The sequence below is a fragment of the Pseudoliparis swirei genome, chromosome 13 (genome assembly GCF_029220125.1).
Source record: "Pseudoliparis swirei isolate HS2019 ecotype Mariana Trench chromosome 13, NWPU_hadal_v1, whole genome shotgun sequence".
Lineage (NCBI taxonomy): Eukaryota > Metazoa > Chordata > Actinopteri > Perciformes > Liparidae > Pseudoliparis > Pseudoliparis swirei.
The window spans coordinates 4,058,187-4,073,649 of record NC_079400.1 but is presented as its reverse complement, the minus strand read 5'-3'; the positions used below and the strand labels follow the sequence as shown (position 1 = coordinate 4,073,649).

Below are 15,463 nucleotides of genomic sequence, written 5' to 3'. Positions count from 1 at the left end.
TACCTCCTCACATGCATTTAACATGGATAGATGACATTATTATTGAAGTTGTTAATTGTTAGAATATCACAAATTGGTAAATTGTATAAAAGTGGACACTTGTAAATTTGCTTGTAATATTTCTGTTATAAAATTAGGACACACTCATTAGGGATTCAAAATATATTTGTAAAAATTGGTCCTGCAGAACCAGTTGGTCCGAAGTGAAAGTTAGTAGCCTACATTAAATTTAAGGAGACATAACCTGATTAATAATGAGGGTTTGCTATTTTCTATTGGCGATGTTGAAATAAGTACTCAGAGCCTTATAATAACACCACACTGCAAACATACTCAATCATAAGCAAAATCCCTGCATTCAAAGTGCCACTTTGAGTAAAAGTACAGAGGTGTTATCAGCACAATGTACTTTAAGTTTTAAAAGTAGAGCTGAAATGATTGGTCTATCCACAGAAAAAAAATCTGCAACAATCCTGTGAATGCAATAATACACATAATATCATTTGATAAATATAAGTGCAGTATTTTAATGTTGCAGCTGGTGAAGGTGGATATAATTTAAACGTTAACTATACTTGGAGGTTTAATATAATATAAAGTATAATATGTTTGAGTGGTCATGTGTGCAGTTGCACAGCAACCAAAGGTTATCAGCTAAATGCAACGGAGTAAAAAGTACAATACTCACCACTAAAGTACCTCCTATTTATATTTTATAGTACAGGCTACTATATATTTAACTTTCGGTAGTTACTTTTACTTCTGGTTATTTGGAGAGGAACATACACAGTAAAAGGTTAAGTTTTATTAAGTCACACTGTATTTTACTGTACTGTACTGTACTTTAATCACTTGTATTCACTTGTTTTAAATTGTATTACGTATTTATAGTATTTATATATATATATAGTATTTATAGTATTTATATATATAGTATTTATAACAACTGTACGTGAATCTTTATGTTTACTTAGTATTAGGAAATGTCTTGTCTTATCTGTTGTGCCTGTGCACTTTTATATGTTTCACCGTGGGAGAGTGGGAAACGTCCTATCGATTCCTTTGTATGTCTTAACATGTGAAGAAATTGACAATAAAGCTACTCCTACTCCTACTATTTTCTTTTCAGTCAGGCATCAGTCAGGCCAGCTACGGGTCTCCCTGTAAAAAGTGGGTGGCGTTGTTGTATGTAGGCATGGAGGAGCGCAGCGCGACCCGCTGCCTGCGTCCTCGTGTGATGACAGCTGATCCTACCGACACGGAGCCGCCGGGACCACCGGGTCACTTTCACGCTGTCAACATGTTGTCGAGGCCTTGACGCGAAGAGAGAAGAAAGCCGTGTTTTCCAGGAATAATGACCCCGAAGCTGCGGGAAAAGTAGCCGCTGCAAAAGTTGAGTCGCGGAGGAAAAAAAAAAGAAAAGAAAAAAAAAAAAAAGTAGCTCCGCCACCACATCATCAAGCTGAAGAAGTTTTCTTTTTTCTTTTTGTCTGACGGTCCCGATTCCACATTTTCCACAGGACGGTCAGCCTCTTTATAGGTAAGGGAACGCATATACAGGCTGTTATATTGGCCTCTCACGGGATGGATGAAGTATGAGTCGAGATACATAACGTAGTTTAATAACACAAGAATCTGCTTCGACACAACAGCACGCCTGAGTGAAATAACGGTGCATTTCCCTCTATTATACTTTATTGTAGTGTTGTTGTGTTGTTTTGGTGCTGGCAGTCGCGAGGACGCACGTCGCACGGTGTTTATCTTCAGTGCAGGAAACCGTCGGTGTGAATCCGTAGCTGCGAGGCTCGCTGACTAATAGCGCGAGCTGAATGAGTGTTGGCAGTGAACGTCCCCCCCCCCCGCGCGCGGTGTGTCTGTCACCTGTGGCCGCTGCTGTCAGTTGTTCCACACACACACACTCGCACCGAGGGAATATTCTGGTCACACACACACGTGCGTATTTCACTTTGTTGATCTGGTCTCAAGCTCACTGATACACCTGGACTGCTTTCGCTCTTTCGCTCTTTTCTATTCTTTTTCGTTGAATTGTGTCTATTTTGTTCCATTCTATTCAATTATCCATTTCAATATTCTGATGTGTTCTATTTTATCACATTCTGCTCTTTCCTGTTCTCACGTGTGCTGCTCTATTCTATGTGGTTCTGTTAAATCGGATTCTGTATGATTGCATTCTAGTCTGTTTAGTTCTAAGCTATTTGAATACATTCTGTTCTGTTGAATACTGCTCTCTTCTAATATATTATGTTCTATTCTATTTGTTTTAATCTTCAGTTTGGTCCTATTTCATTATGATCTGTCCTATTCTCTACTGTCATGTTCTGCTCTGCTCAATTCTGTTCGATTGAATTATGTTCTGTCCCATCCAATGATTTGTTATATTATTGCGAACTATTACGATCAGTTAGAGGCGTGTGTGCTATCGCTTAAAGGAGACAATGACCAGACAGGAATGGCTATTTTTTAGTTAACTTGTCAAATAAAAATACCTGACAAAAATAAATGCAAAATTAACATAAATAAAGTGATTTATAGACAGAGAAACGTACCATAATGAATGTTATAGACTGTAGAGAGTCTGCAGACTTTCAAGCTCTGACTGGAGTCTGTAGGTCTTTTGTGTTGCTGATGAAGACACTTGGCACAAAGAGGCTGAAGCTAAATGATGTCCAGTGTGTCACTTGAACTGAGTCAGCTATCCAGATCCAGTGGATCAGACTTTGAGTGTCCTGCAAAGCCCAATATGCACCAAATGTATCCATCTGCTTAAACTGACAACCACGTTTATATGTTGAGTTAACATAATAACTAGGGCTGTGAAACGATTAAAAATTTTCATCGGATTAATCACAGGTTTTTGTGGATTAATCATGATTAATCACATATTACCGATATTCTCGGTATATTTTGTGAGAACATAGAGATTTATGACAAAAGACGGATATATACATTTATACATTCTTCTATACAATGGTGCTGCAACTCAGCAGTTATTTAGCAGTTTTCTTCCATATGGAACATTAATACATCTTCATCCTAAACAGAATGTTTAACCCTCCTGTTACCTTTGGGGTCAATTTGACCCCATTCAATGTTTAATGTCGGTGTTCTTTGGGGTCAATTTGACCCCAGGCTGTTTTTCACTGTGTCAAACATATCAGAAATATCAACTTTTTTATTTATTTAAAGGGCTATTTAGGTAGTCAACAAACAAACATAAAGTACCTCACACTTAAACTTGGGAAACAATATTAATTCTAATAATTTTCTGGAGGTTTTAATTGCTGGGGTCAAATTGACCCCGAGGGTAAAATATGTTAGTAAAGTAAAGGTAACAGGAGGGTTAAACAGAACATGTTTCTCTTGTTTGTCAACCATTAACTCCACCATGACACAATCTAAAGGCCTCTAGTCTTTCTCTAGCAGCTGCTGAGGCAAACTGACTGTGTGGGTTTTCTTCATGAACTGGGCCGTGATGAAAGGGACGGCGGGGACACCGCTGCAAAGCTGAAACCTCACCGGCCCGGACAGGTGGACAGATTGACAAGTGACTTTTTTTTTGCTCGGTCCCGATGCGCGCGCACGGAGCTCTGTGGCGCGCGAGACTGAGATCGATAAGTGTTAACGCAACGCGAAGAGACAGAAATGACATGCTGCTGTGGAGATACGATCAACAACAGACGTTTAGTTTAATAAAAGAACAAAGACGTGCTATAGAGAACATGTCAGGGGCGGGCCAATCTCTTTAATGTCATGCGATCTACCGACACTACGCCGCGATCGACTGGCAGGTCGCGATCGACGTGTTGAGACCCTGATCTACAGGAAGTAAAAGTCGTAACAAGGTTTCCGGAGGTGAACCTGCGGAAGGATCGTTACCGATGAACAGACCGTCTGCATGAGAGCGGACAGAGTTCAGATTGAAGTGGTGGATTGGAAGCTCATTTTGAAAGTGACTTTTTTTTCGTCCCGACGACCAACAACAGACAGATTGGAAGCTCATTCTGCGCATGCGTTAAATGCGTAAAAAAACCAAAACTAGTTAAACCTGTAATTGAATTAACTTAGTTAACGCGTTATTTTTCACAGCACTAATAATAACGTAATCAAAGGCAAAAGATTAAATTATCAGGATGAATCTCCCAATGCTCTACTGTTAGAAGAGCAAGAGCCACATATGGCATTAAGCCATCATTTCATTGAGAAACTGCATTAGTAAGCAGGAAAGTTGATTCATACCATCAGTTATATTCTTTCTCATGAGTGTCTAATTTAAAAGAGCAGTGTCTTTTTGTTTTAGCAATTGAATGACAGATAAAGCAGCACGGTGGCTCAGTGGGTAGCACTGTCGCCTCACAGCAAGAAGGCCCTGGGTTCGAATCCCGGTCGTTCCAGGTCCTTTCTGTGTGGAGTTTGTATGTTGTCCTCGTGCCTGCGTGGGTTTCCTCCGGGTACTCCGGTTTCCCCCACCATCATAAAGACATGCACCGCAGCCTCACCCCGGTTCGTATGGATGTGAATGAATGTTGGTGGTGGTCGGAGGGGCCGTAGGCGCTGATTGGCTGCCACGCTTCCGTCAGTCTGACCCAGGGCAGCTGTGGCTACTGATGTAGCTCCACCACCGGGATGACTGTGTGTGTATGACTCTGGACTCTGTACTCTGTAAAGCGACTTCGGGTGCCTTGAGAAGCGCTATATAAAATAAATGATTATTATTATTATAGATTGTCTCCTTTCTTCTTCCTCAGCTTTTATCTCTGTATTGATATATATTTTTTTATATATATATACACTACCGTTCAAAAGTTTGGGGTCATCCAGACAATTTCGTGTCTTCCATGAAAAATCACTTTAATTTATCAAATGAATTGAAAATTGAATAGAAAATATAGTCAAGACATTGACAAGGTTAGAAATAATGATTAATATTTGAAGTATTAATTTTGTTCTTCAAACTTCAAGCTCAAAGGAAGGCCAGTTGTATAGCTTATATCACCAGCATAACTGTTTTCAGCTGTGCTAACATAATTGCACAAGGGTTTTCTAATCAGATATTAGTCTTCTAAGGCGATTAGCAAACACAATGTACCATTAGAACACTGGAGTGATAGTTGATGGAAATGGGCCTCTATACACCTGGAGATATTTCATGAGAAACCAGACGTTTCCACCTAGAATAGTCATTTACCACATTAACAATGTATAGTGTGTATTTTTGATTAATGTTATCTTTATTGAAAAAACAGTGCTTTTCTTTGAAAAATAAAGACATTTCTAAGTGACTCCAAACTTTTGAACGGTAGTGTATATTATAATGATTGTTGAGCCATTAGATGCCCACGTGTTTCTTCTATTAGCGCAATGCAGTATGCGCCTTTTATGATTTACACACAGCTTTAGTCATGGAGCTTTGGTTTGGCCGATAAATTGTGCAATCCTAAAATAGCGACAGAACTTGCTAGAATCTCCACTGGTTCAGTGTATGATCTGTTCCACATGTGCATGTTCATAATCAAAGGAAGCACATGTGATGTTTCATACTAACAAAGATAGATCAACAATTACAAAATGTGTTAACATTCTGCTTGTTTCTGATCCATACATGACGCATGCATTGAATCTTTAAAGTCGTGCCTTTGAACCAGCCACATAGGATATCAGTATTTTTACCACAAACAACACTACTTTTTGTTTCTGCTCTGTAGTGTTCAGAGTTACTATGGGACTGACACACACCATAAAGGTTATTTTAATTTATTCCATGCCTGCTGAGATCCAACCACCAAAATGAAAATGAAAGCGTTTGAACCTTATCCTGTCATGTGAACCAGGACCAGGGTTCGTACGGTCATGGAAAACCTGGAAAAGTCATGGAATTTTGAAATGGTCATTTCCAGGTCCGGAGAAGTTATGAAAAAAACTTAAATCATAAAAGTTTTGGAAAAGTCATGGAAATTTGTAAAAATCACATGTTCATTTACGCCGAGTTTGAAATAATTAATATGTTTTTTAAAGAAAGACGCTCAAAATATAAGCCGGCGTACACTCTCAATACGCAACATTTTCTAAAATGTTCATGTTTATACCGAGATTTCAGTTTGGTCATGGAAATTTGGTTAAAAGTCCTGGAAAAGTCCTGGAAATCCATTGGTCAAAATGTGTAAGAACCCTGCAGGACTGTGCATCACAGTGTATTTTAACTTGTCCTTCTTCTGAGTCATAACTGACCACCAGCCTGAAGTCTGCTTCTTTAACCACTATCAGCCTAAATCAAGAGTGTCTTCTTCTTTTCTGTCGTCCTACTTTAGTGCAGAGTCAGGACTTGGGATGCACTTCGACATCCAACACTGAATTATTCAACACTTGTATCCGGTTCCTGTCACTCCGTGGTGACAAAGAAACCCGAGATGTTTGTGTCAGTTTGCATGTGTTGCATGACAAAAGCAATATGCAGTGAATCCTCAATAAATCCTCTGAAACACGCCATTGTGTTTATTATAACAGCAACATAGATAATCACTGTGATGTGATTATAGATTGGAACCGACCCAAAGCACTCCGAGCTACAGCAGAAGATCAAACTGAGCAAAATAACACTAATGAAACTATCTTGATGATGCGTGGTATGAACAGGAACATTCAAAATATTACAAAAACTTTACGTTACGTTCTTTGCTGGCGGCACAGTATTAGCTTGGCTGAATAGGCGGGACGATTAATATTTTGGGTATTTCTTTTATGAGCTGAATCCCAACTGAAATTGTTTACAAAGAGAAAATAGTCGTGTTCCTTGAGATTGAACGAAACGGACTGAGGCGACACGCCATGAAGACAGAGACGCATCATCAAGGAAACATGCAAAGCTCTTCATCAAGGCTCAGTATAGTCACAGTACTCTGCTAGCGGGTACTGTCACGATTACATGATACTGGGGAGATGATAAATTATAATAACTTTATTTATATAGCACCTTTTAAAAACAATGTTTACAAAGTGCTCCACAGAGAGTCAAAGCAAAACAAGTGGATTAGCAAGAAACTAATATTACATTAAAAAATATATATTAAAGTAAAAATAATAAAAAAATTCTTTTTTAAATTGAAAACCAAAAAAATCAACAACAAAAATCAAAAACAGACAATTAAAAAATATATATAAAAAATAAAATGGAAAATAAAAAATAAAAAAATAAAAAACCAAATGAATAAAAAACAGACAATTAAATTAGGGGAACCAAAGTTCTGCATAAAAACACTAGATCACTTAACTGTTCTGTAAAAATGGGTTTTAAGAAGTGATTTAAAAGAAGTTACTGATTCTGCAAATGACTTGCATAAGCTGCATACATTTGTTTTGATGTTTCATGAAAGGCATCTAAATGCTGTCCGTCTCAGCTGACGATCTTTTTAAACGTGCTTGATATTCTTGATATCCATAAAGATTATTTGAAGATTACTTGTGAGGATCTTGAAACTCGAAGCTGGACTTTGCTCTTGCATTCATCCTTCTACAAATGAAAGTGAGTGACTTGAGTCTGACAAATAAGATCTATATCAGCTTTATGATCTTGTTAAAATGTAGCTGTTGATGTGCAGTTAAACTAGTTTTATAGACCATCGAGACTTCTGTTGTACCTTTACGCCCAAATATCTTTATCATTTCTGAAACGGAGCAACTCATGTTTCTTTTCTCATGATTTGATTGTTACTTATGTGACTATTTCAAGATGGATTTTTACCAGCACTGCAGTTTTTGGGCTGCATTCACATGGAGTTCATTCTGTCCTCTACGTCAATTTTTCCAGGCAGGCCAGTGATCTGTCCCAAGAGTTGATGCTCCTCAAATCCAAAGTCTTAAGTTTTACTATCTTGGCAGTCTCTTTTCAATGTCCTCAATTCCCCATGAGTTCTTTTAAATATTTGGGAAGAAGATGTGATGATTTAGTTTTTGGATGGATTTACACCAAATGAGCAAATTGATTGCACCCTCCATGAATTCATCATGTTTCCGCAGGCATGTCGTGATGTAACGCCAAGGGAGAGATCAGTTTTGCCGACGGCTCATACGCAAACCGTCAGGGCTCAGCCGTGTCTTAAAGGAGCGGCGTGTGCTTGGGCACCTCAAAGGTTCTCTCAGGGAAAACCCTCCGCCGTCCAAACATATCCTTGTATCCGTGACAACGCAGTGTCTGCCCTCTGAGCTCAGACATCTGAGCCGTCCTCCTCGCTGTGGAAATGTTTATGCAAAAGCGCGGTTCCACCCAGTGTGTGTGTGTGTGTGTGTGTGTTTTCGTGTGTCATTAATATTCAACAAGTGCAGGCTTGAGAAAGGAATGGAAGACGCAAATGTGAGAGGAAGAAGTGAAGGAAAGGGAAGGAAGAAAAAGGATGCAATGGAGTCTGCAAACTAAGATGCAGGTGGTGGTGTGAACACAGCTTTAGAGCTATGGACGAGCCAAAAAAGAGTGTTTCCAGTCTTTTTCCAAGGACCCACCCAGGGTTTTCCCCTATTCATGTAACGGCAGTAACACATCCTGCAAAGGCCTTTCTACTGTGAGAAAGAGAAGTATAGAGAGAGAAGTATTTCAACACGTATGATTGAGGCGGTAAGCAGAATATAAACACATTTTGCTCTTGCTTCAACACATTTTCTTGTTCAGAAAAGACGCCAACAAGACACGGCGCCGGTAGGACAGAGTTGTGAAAGAAGACGGATGTGCTGCTCCGACTCATTGTTTTATTATATTCTATTGTGGTGTTGTGTTTGGACAACCCTCCGAATGAGCCATATGATACATGTCTTCATAATAGACGCAACATGTGTTTATTGGTGAGTTTTAAGGGTACCAGGAGGCTGATTTTGGGACTTTTTGACACAACTAGATTAGTGTGTCCAGTCACTATGCACAGTTGAGTTAAGCAAAGCAGCTTCTGTCAGGAGACTCACGCCACTCTCATTTGTATTTCCCAAAATGTCAAACTATTCCTTTAATTGTACTGTCCACAGTAAGTTTAAAAAAGGAGAGCGTTAACCTAACTACCCTAACAAATGATTTATTAATTAACTAGTAGATCATTAATAATTAGTTGAGAGAATTGTTAGCAAAAGTAAAATGTGGGATTGAAACAAGAGCCAAAATAACTGATCTCCACTGACAATTGACTTTTGGAGCTCAGAGCAACGATAAAGGTGATAATGCGGAATTCAGAGGACATCTATTGACTCCACACGGCTCTCAACATGGACACTGAGACGACGGCTCTCGGCTAACAAACCACGGCAACGGAGATGACACAGCTGACCGTATTTACCGACGGAGATACTTGCATGTACTAAAGAACGCAAACAGCTGTGTGAAATTTATCTTTTTACAGATTTGTTGATGATGCAATGAGGGAAGGATTTACGTCCTGAGATGGACAGCACTGAGAGGAAATGTCAGTTTTTGAGTAAAGGACAATATTGGTCCAAACGTCGACCAAACCACGGAAGAAAACTTTCTGTTTGGGCTATTTTAAATAAAAGGAACAGCCCTTCCCGTCTCTTTATGTAAGCAGTTTAAAGTGATGGTGGCCTTGTGACTCAAACGTGTTTGTTTCCACGACAGGGATAGTTTGTATTGAAATGCAGAGCTGGCGTTTTAGGGTACAGTGCTGTATGTCTGCGTGCTCTTTTGTCTCGTATGTGTTTACTGTTTGAGGGAATGAGACGGCTTCGCCAAATATTTCAGTTTGGCGTCTGTAGGCATTTGATTCGGCTCGCCAGATGTTTTCTCTTCCTCCAGCTGGCTGAGGCAACGTAGCGCTGCCTCATCTGGTTGAAATGCACTTTAAAGCCACACCGCACTCTTCACTGTCCTGCCTTTTACTTGTTGTTTAGAACGATAACTTTAGAGCACAATGTGGAACCATTCACTCATGCGGACATTTTATAGACCAAACATGTAATCCACTATCCAACAAACGGGCATTTATTACCTTCGCATTGAAAATGTGGAAGGTTATGTTTTGATCGCCGTGTATTTATTTATTTGTATGTGTGTTACTCGAATAACTCAAAAAGAATTAAACCAAATCGCATGAAATTTGGTGGGATGATTGGTTATTATCCGGGGACCATTTGATTAGATTTTGGGATCGATTGGGTCAAAGGTCAAGGTCATGAAAAGGTCAAAATCTTCTTTTTACCATAGCACAGTCAATTTCTATCCAATTGGCATGCAACTAATGCCAAAATGTTCATAATTCAATGCCCAATCTTGTGATATGCAAAGGTATGCGCTCTACCGAGTGCCCGTTCTAGTTCCTTACTGCTGTGGTTCATTACTGTTGTTGTTTTTGCTATTATGTGAAAGGGGGTGTGAGCCACTTGACTCTCCAAACAGATGGTTGGAAAACCACATGACCTGTGTTGACAACTGTCAACCACACAGAGCCCCCCCCCCCGTTCACCCCCCAAACCTCCACATTACCCCATCACATGTGCTGAAAGACGAGATGGCCAAAAGAGAAGCAACAGATGTCCCATCGTCTTTAATATCCAGAACCGTCCACTGGCCGGTCACCTGTTTTGTCGATGTTGTTTTCGAGGTGAATGCGTTTCAGTGGCCTCAGCACTCTGAATGTGAGGACTACAACTTCTGCACAGTGAACTATCGGTATCAAAAGACAGCAGCTGCCATCCAGCCCACTCCAGAGGCTTCTACCAGTGTGTGTGTGTGTGTGTGTGTGTGTGTGTGTGTCCTGACGTTCACGTGCCAAAGGGTGAATGGCACCGGTCATGCACCAGTGTGAGCCTCGACCTGGCAGCCAGATAATAAGCCAGCGGCTTTATTGTTGCTACCAAAGGACCCGGTTCAATAAAAGGAACAGGCGGTCAGTAGATCCAACTTCCTCCCCAAATCAACAGCCATGCTTTTAATTACCTTCGCATTGAAAATGCGGAAGGTTATGTTTTGATCGCCGTGTATTTATTTATTTATTTATTTGTATGCGTGTTACTCGCATAACTCAAAAAGTATTAAACCGAATCGCATGAAATCTTGTGGGATGATTGGTTATTATCCGGGGACCATTTGATTAGATTTTGGGATCGATCGGGTCAAAGGTCAAGGTCATGAAAAGGTCAAAATCTTCTTTTTACCATAGCGCGGTCAATTTCTATCCAATTGGCATGCAACTAATGCCAATATGTTCATAATTCAATGCACAATCTTGTGATATGCGAAGGTCTGCGCTCTACCGAGTGCCCGTTCTATTTGCTACATGCAACAGCTTTTTAAGACACTTAATTATGTCAGTAAAATGGTGGGTCTTGTGATTAGAAATTGCGCTCATTTAAAATGCATTTCTAATCAAGAAATGGTTAATAGTTTAGGCCCCAATGGGGTAGTGAGGCCTAGTAAGGCTTACTGTGATGTCTTTCTCTTCACATTATCTTCATAGATGAATTAGATGTGATATTCTTTAGTGGAGATTGGTTTGCATTAATTAGAATGAAAAGCCATTGAGACAACATGGTAACCGTTCTCACTACAATTCATTTAAACCGGATCAATCTCCTTGCATATCGTGCTTGTACTTGTTTATATACTGATCAGTTATGTTTTGGAAACGCACAAACGCACAGGTAGTTTAGTGAAGGGTGAGGATGGTTTAAGGGCGCAGGTCAGACAGTTGCCGCTTTGTCCCACTGTCAGCTGGCGTGTGTGTGTGTGTGTGTGTGTGTGTGTCAGTCAACTGTTGACTTTGCTGTCTGTAGTAATCCCGTTACTTTCTCCAGGAAGGTGCCAAGTGGCACACTAGCCCCAGTCACAGTCTGTCTCATTCACCCTCTCCACGTAAATAAAACCCTCCCTGTTCCTGTATTATGTCATCTGCGTCGTTGAATTGGGAGAGTACTTTAATTTTTAAATCTTCATTTAGGACCCAGTATTTAGGACCTGAATTAAGACGACGACAACATTATTATTCCTCCCTGGTAAACACCGTTTGGATATGAAGTGGCAGTGAACTCAGTCATGATCAGAGTCCCACTGCTTATCAATACCTCATAAATCCGAACAGAAGAGACACACCTGAGTGTTGTTTCAGTGTGTGAGTTGGCCCTTGTACCTTTCCAACACGTGTCCGGCTGTGGGGGGTAAGCATTGTCGTCCATTGAAGGACGTACAGTAATCTGATCTGGTCCACTAACAACGACTGTACATGTTTCTGAAGAGCCGCTATGAGGTTCACCGTGGGGCACTTTGGCCGTCTCAATCTTGGCCTTGACGACGCATCCTAACGACCTGCTAATCCCCAAAAAATGGACGAAGAGGTGGATCGTCGGTAGATCTGAGGCGGCCGATAGGTGACGCAGCGGAGCAGACAGCTGGCGTGTGGCGACCTGAGACGGTACCCACCTGTCACTCGAAGCCGAAAGCCTATTAAGCCATAAAATGATTGTAACATTGTCGACTCGATTATTTCCAGGGTTCGTACGGTCATGGAAAACCTGGAAAAGTCATGGAATTTTAAAATGGTCATTTCCAGGACTGGAAAAGTCATGGAAAAAACTTAAAATCATAAAAGTCATGGAAATGTGTTATAATCACGTGTTCATTTATGCCGAGTTTGAAATAATTAATATGTTTTTTAAAGAAAGACGCTCAAAATATAAGCCGGCCAACGCTCTCAATACGCAAAATGTTCTAAATTGTTCATGTTTATACCGAGATTTCAGTTTGGTCATGGAAATTTAGTTTAAAGTAATGGAAAAGTCATGGAAAGGTCATGGAAAAGTCATGGAAATCCATTGGTCAAAATGTGTAAGAACCCTGCCTGAGACGGTACCCACCTGTCACTCGAAGCCGAAAGCCTATTAAGCCATAAAATGATTGTAATGAGTGGATTATATAGAACACATCAGGCTATCGTGCACATGGACATTAGCTTAAAGCTGCTGTAAAGTTATGTATTTTAAAATGGCAGTATATGGGGATTGACTCTTTTGGAGCATCCAGTAGCTCCATCATTTGAGGAACTGCAGTTTTAGGCATTTGTTACAACTAAGGCTGCTCGCCCTCTTTGTCAATTTATCGACTAATCAGAGGTTTTGATCTCAGATGACTCGATTATTTCCAGGGTTCGTACGGTCATGGAAAACCTGGAAAAGTCATGGAATTTTAAAATGGTCATTTCCAGGCCTGGAAAAGTCATGGAAAAAACTTTAAATCATAAAAGTTTTGGAAAAGTCATGGAAATGTGTTATCACATGTTCATTTACGCCGAGTTTGAAATAATGAATATGTTTTTTAAAGAAAGACGCTCAAAATGTAAGCCGGCGTACGCTTTCGATACGCAACATTTTCTAAATTGTTCATGTTTATACCGAGATTTCAGTTTGGTCATGGAAATTTGGTGAAAAGTCCTGGAAATCCATTGGTCAACATGTGTAAGAACCCTGTATTTCATGCTGAATGCCTTATTTCAAAGAAGCGTATGAGCACATCTCTGCTGGTAAGAATTAAAGAGGTTCGTTTGTGGGATTCTTTGTCGAGAAACTCATTTTTACAGATCTGTTAAATAAATCAACTTATTAATTAGTCGACACAATCATTATGAGTGTTAGTCGCCGACTCAAGGGCAACCCGACTGCCAACGTGGTTGAAACATTTCCTCCGGACTCGCTTGCTACTCCTGATGTGATCCAGTTTTTCCCTCACTTCTAAAAACAAAATCCGCAAAATGCTTCTCAGCCGGTGCTGTTGTGAGTCAGAATGAGCCTCTCGCACACTGAAACATGCACATTATGCTTTTACAATGCGAGGTAGATTAAGAGAGCACTTTTTTTACTTGTACTGTATGAAACAATGAATTCTGGCAACATCAAATTGGTGTTTCGTGTTTGAATATTTCGATTCAAGAATGAATCTGGGATAAACTGGCACTGTGTCCACGTTGTTTTCTTAAACATCGGCAAGATGATCCCTAATTAATAACTTCTGCTCCTTCATTTTTATTTGTGCAATGGAAATATGTAATTGACCTACAAAGAGAATAAAGAACACGACTTAGCTGGATAGAAATGAAAGGCAATCACTCTTGTCTTTATTTAAATAGATCAAGACATGTCTGAAGTAGAGCTGGGCTTAAATTGCAATGTTCAGACATTCAACTAGATTTAATCAAGGAGTTTTGTTCTGCGATATCATGTGGAACCTTATTATTGTGCCTTGCTGAGAAGGCAGGAGTGCAGCTAAATGTCACATTTTATTTATGCTCAACCATTATTACAACCAGGGGTACTTTTCTCTGCACGAATAGCATCACATAATGGCAAGATAATGGCAAAAAACATTTATGGCAGTACATAATATAACATAAAGCATCATAAAAGAGCAGCATTTTGGTAATATGGGCATCAGGCTGTTTACAGAGATGCTTTGAACAAAATGTGAATGCAGTATTTACACATCTTAACTCACTACACTGCTTTTTGCAATTAATGCAATCGCAAATCAATTCAAAGAACTAGAGAACGAGATTAATGCAGCACTTAAATGCATTTGCTTTGACAAACCTTGAAAGGTAAGGAGCTTCTTTTACGTGACATCATGTTCACAGCACTTTATCACGAGAAAACCAAACAGTTTTTCCATCACGGGTGTAAAGGTTACCGAGCAAAGGGCCCACTGACACACTCACACACCCATAAATAACACTCAGGAGCTTGTGTGTGTGTGTGTGTGTGTGTGTGTCTGGATGCAGATCTCAGGATTAACTTGAAGAAAGTGGGTGTGGAGAAAAGTTTGGTCATCTGGGTGTCGGCTCAGCTGGGGCATGGATTTTTTACCACATTCATGTTGAGACATTCATATGATTACTCCAACTAATAAAAGAAGATTGCAATCCACTCATTGATTTCACATACAGTGAAAAATACAAACAGGAAGAGGAAGAAAAGAAGCCTGATGAAATATCTTTTACAACATATATTGTCTTTAAATGGAGGACCAGCTTCAGAGTTTCTCAGGTCTCATTTAAGCCACAAACATATCGGCGCGTTCGGCTGAATCTTTCCTCTCTATTGATTCTACTATTTTGGTGATTTGATCATGCTTTTTTGACAGGGTTTAACATGATTTTGTAGAAAATACACTCAGTGTTTAAATCATGTCCATACTTCATTCTGGTTTTTCCCTCTCTTTTTTAAATGTATCTTTCTCCCTCTCTTTTTCTCATGTCTGACTTTCCCCCTCTCTCTCATTTATTGGATTGTGATTAATATCTTTGAATATTTAGATGATAGAGTTTTGCTTATCTTTTCCAGTTATACATTTCCACTTCAAGGATGTTCAGCGGTTCAGGTCAATGTGTTTGTGCTTCAACGCTTTCAGCAGGAAGTTTCCTTTTTTGGTATTTTAAGCTATTTTCAGCTAGTTTCAACTATTTTCAGCTGTTTA

The 15,463-nt window shown here is 39.7% G+C and overlaps 1 protein-coding gene across 2 annotated transcripts in view; it reads left to right on the top strand.

The window, feature by feature from the left end:
- The first annotated feature begins 1,212 nt into the window (after positions 1-1,212).
- dnmbp (dynamin binding protein) overlaps positions 1,213-15,463 on the top strand; it is a 50,303-nt gene continuing 36,052 nt past the window's right edge. For both annotated transcript variants that reach the window (XM_056429127.1, XM_056429126.1), the window contains exon 1: positions 1,213-1,540. The gene's annotated coding sequence lies outside the window, so the exon portion shown is untranslated. The remainder of the gene's footprint in view (positions 1,541-15,463) is intronic.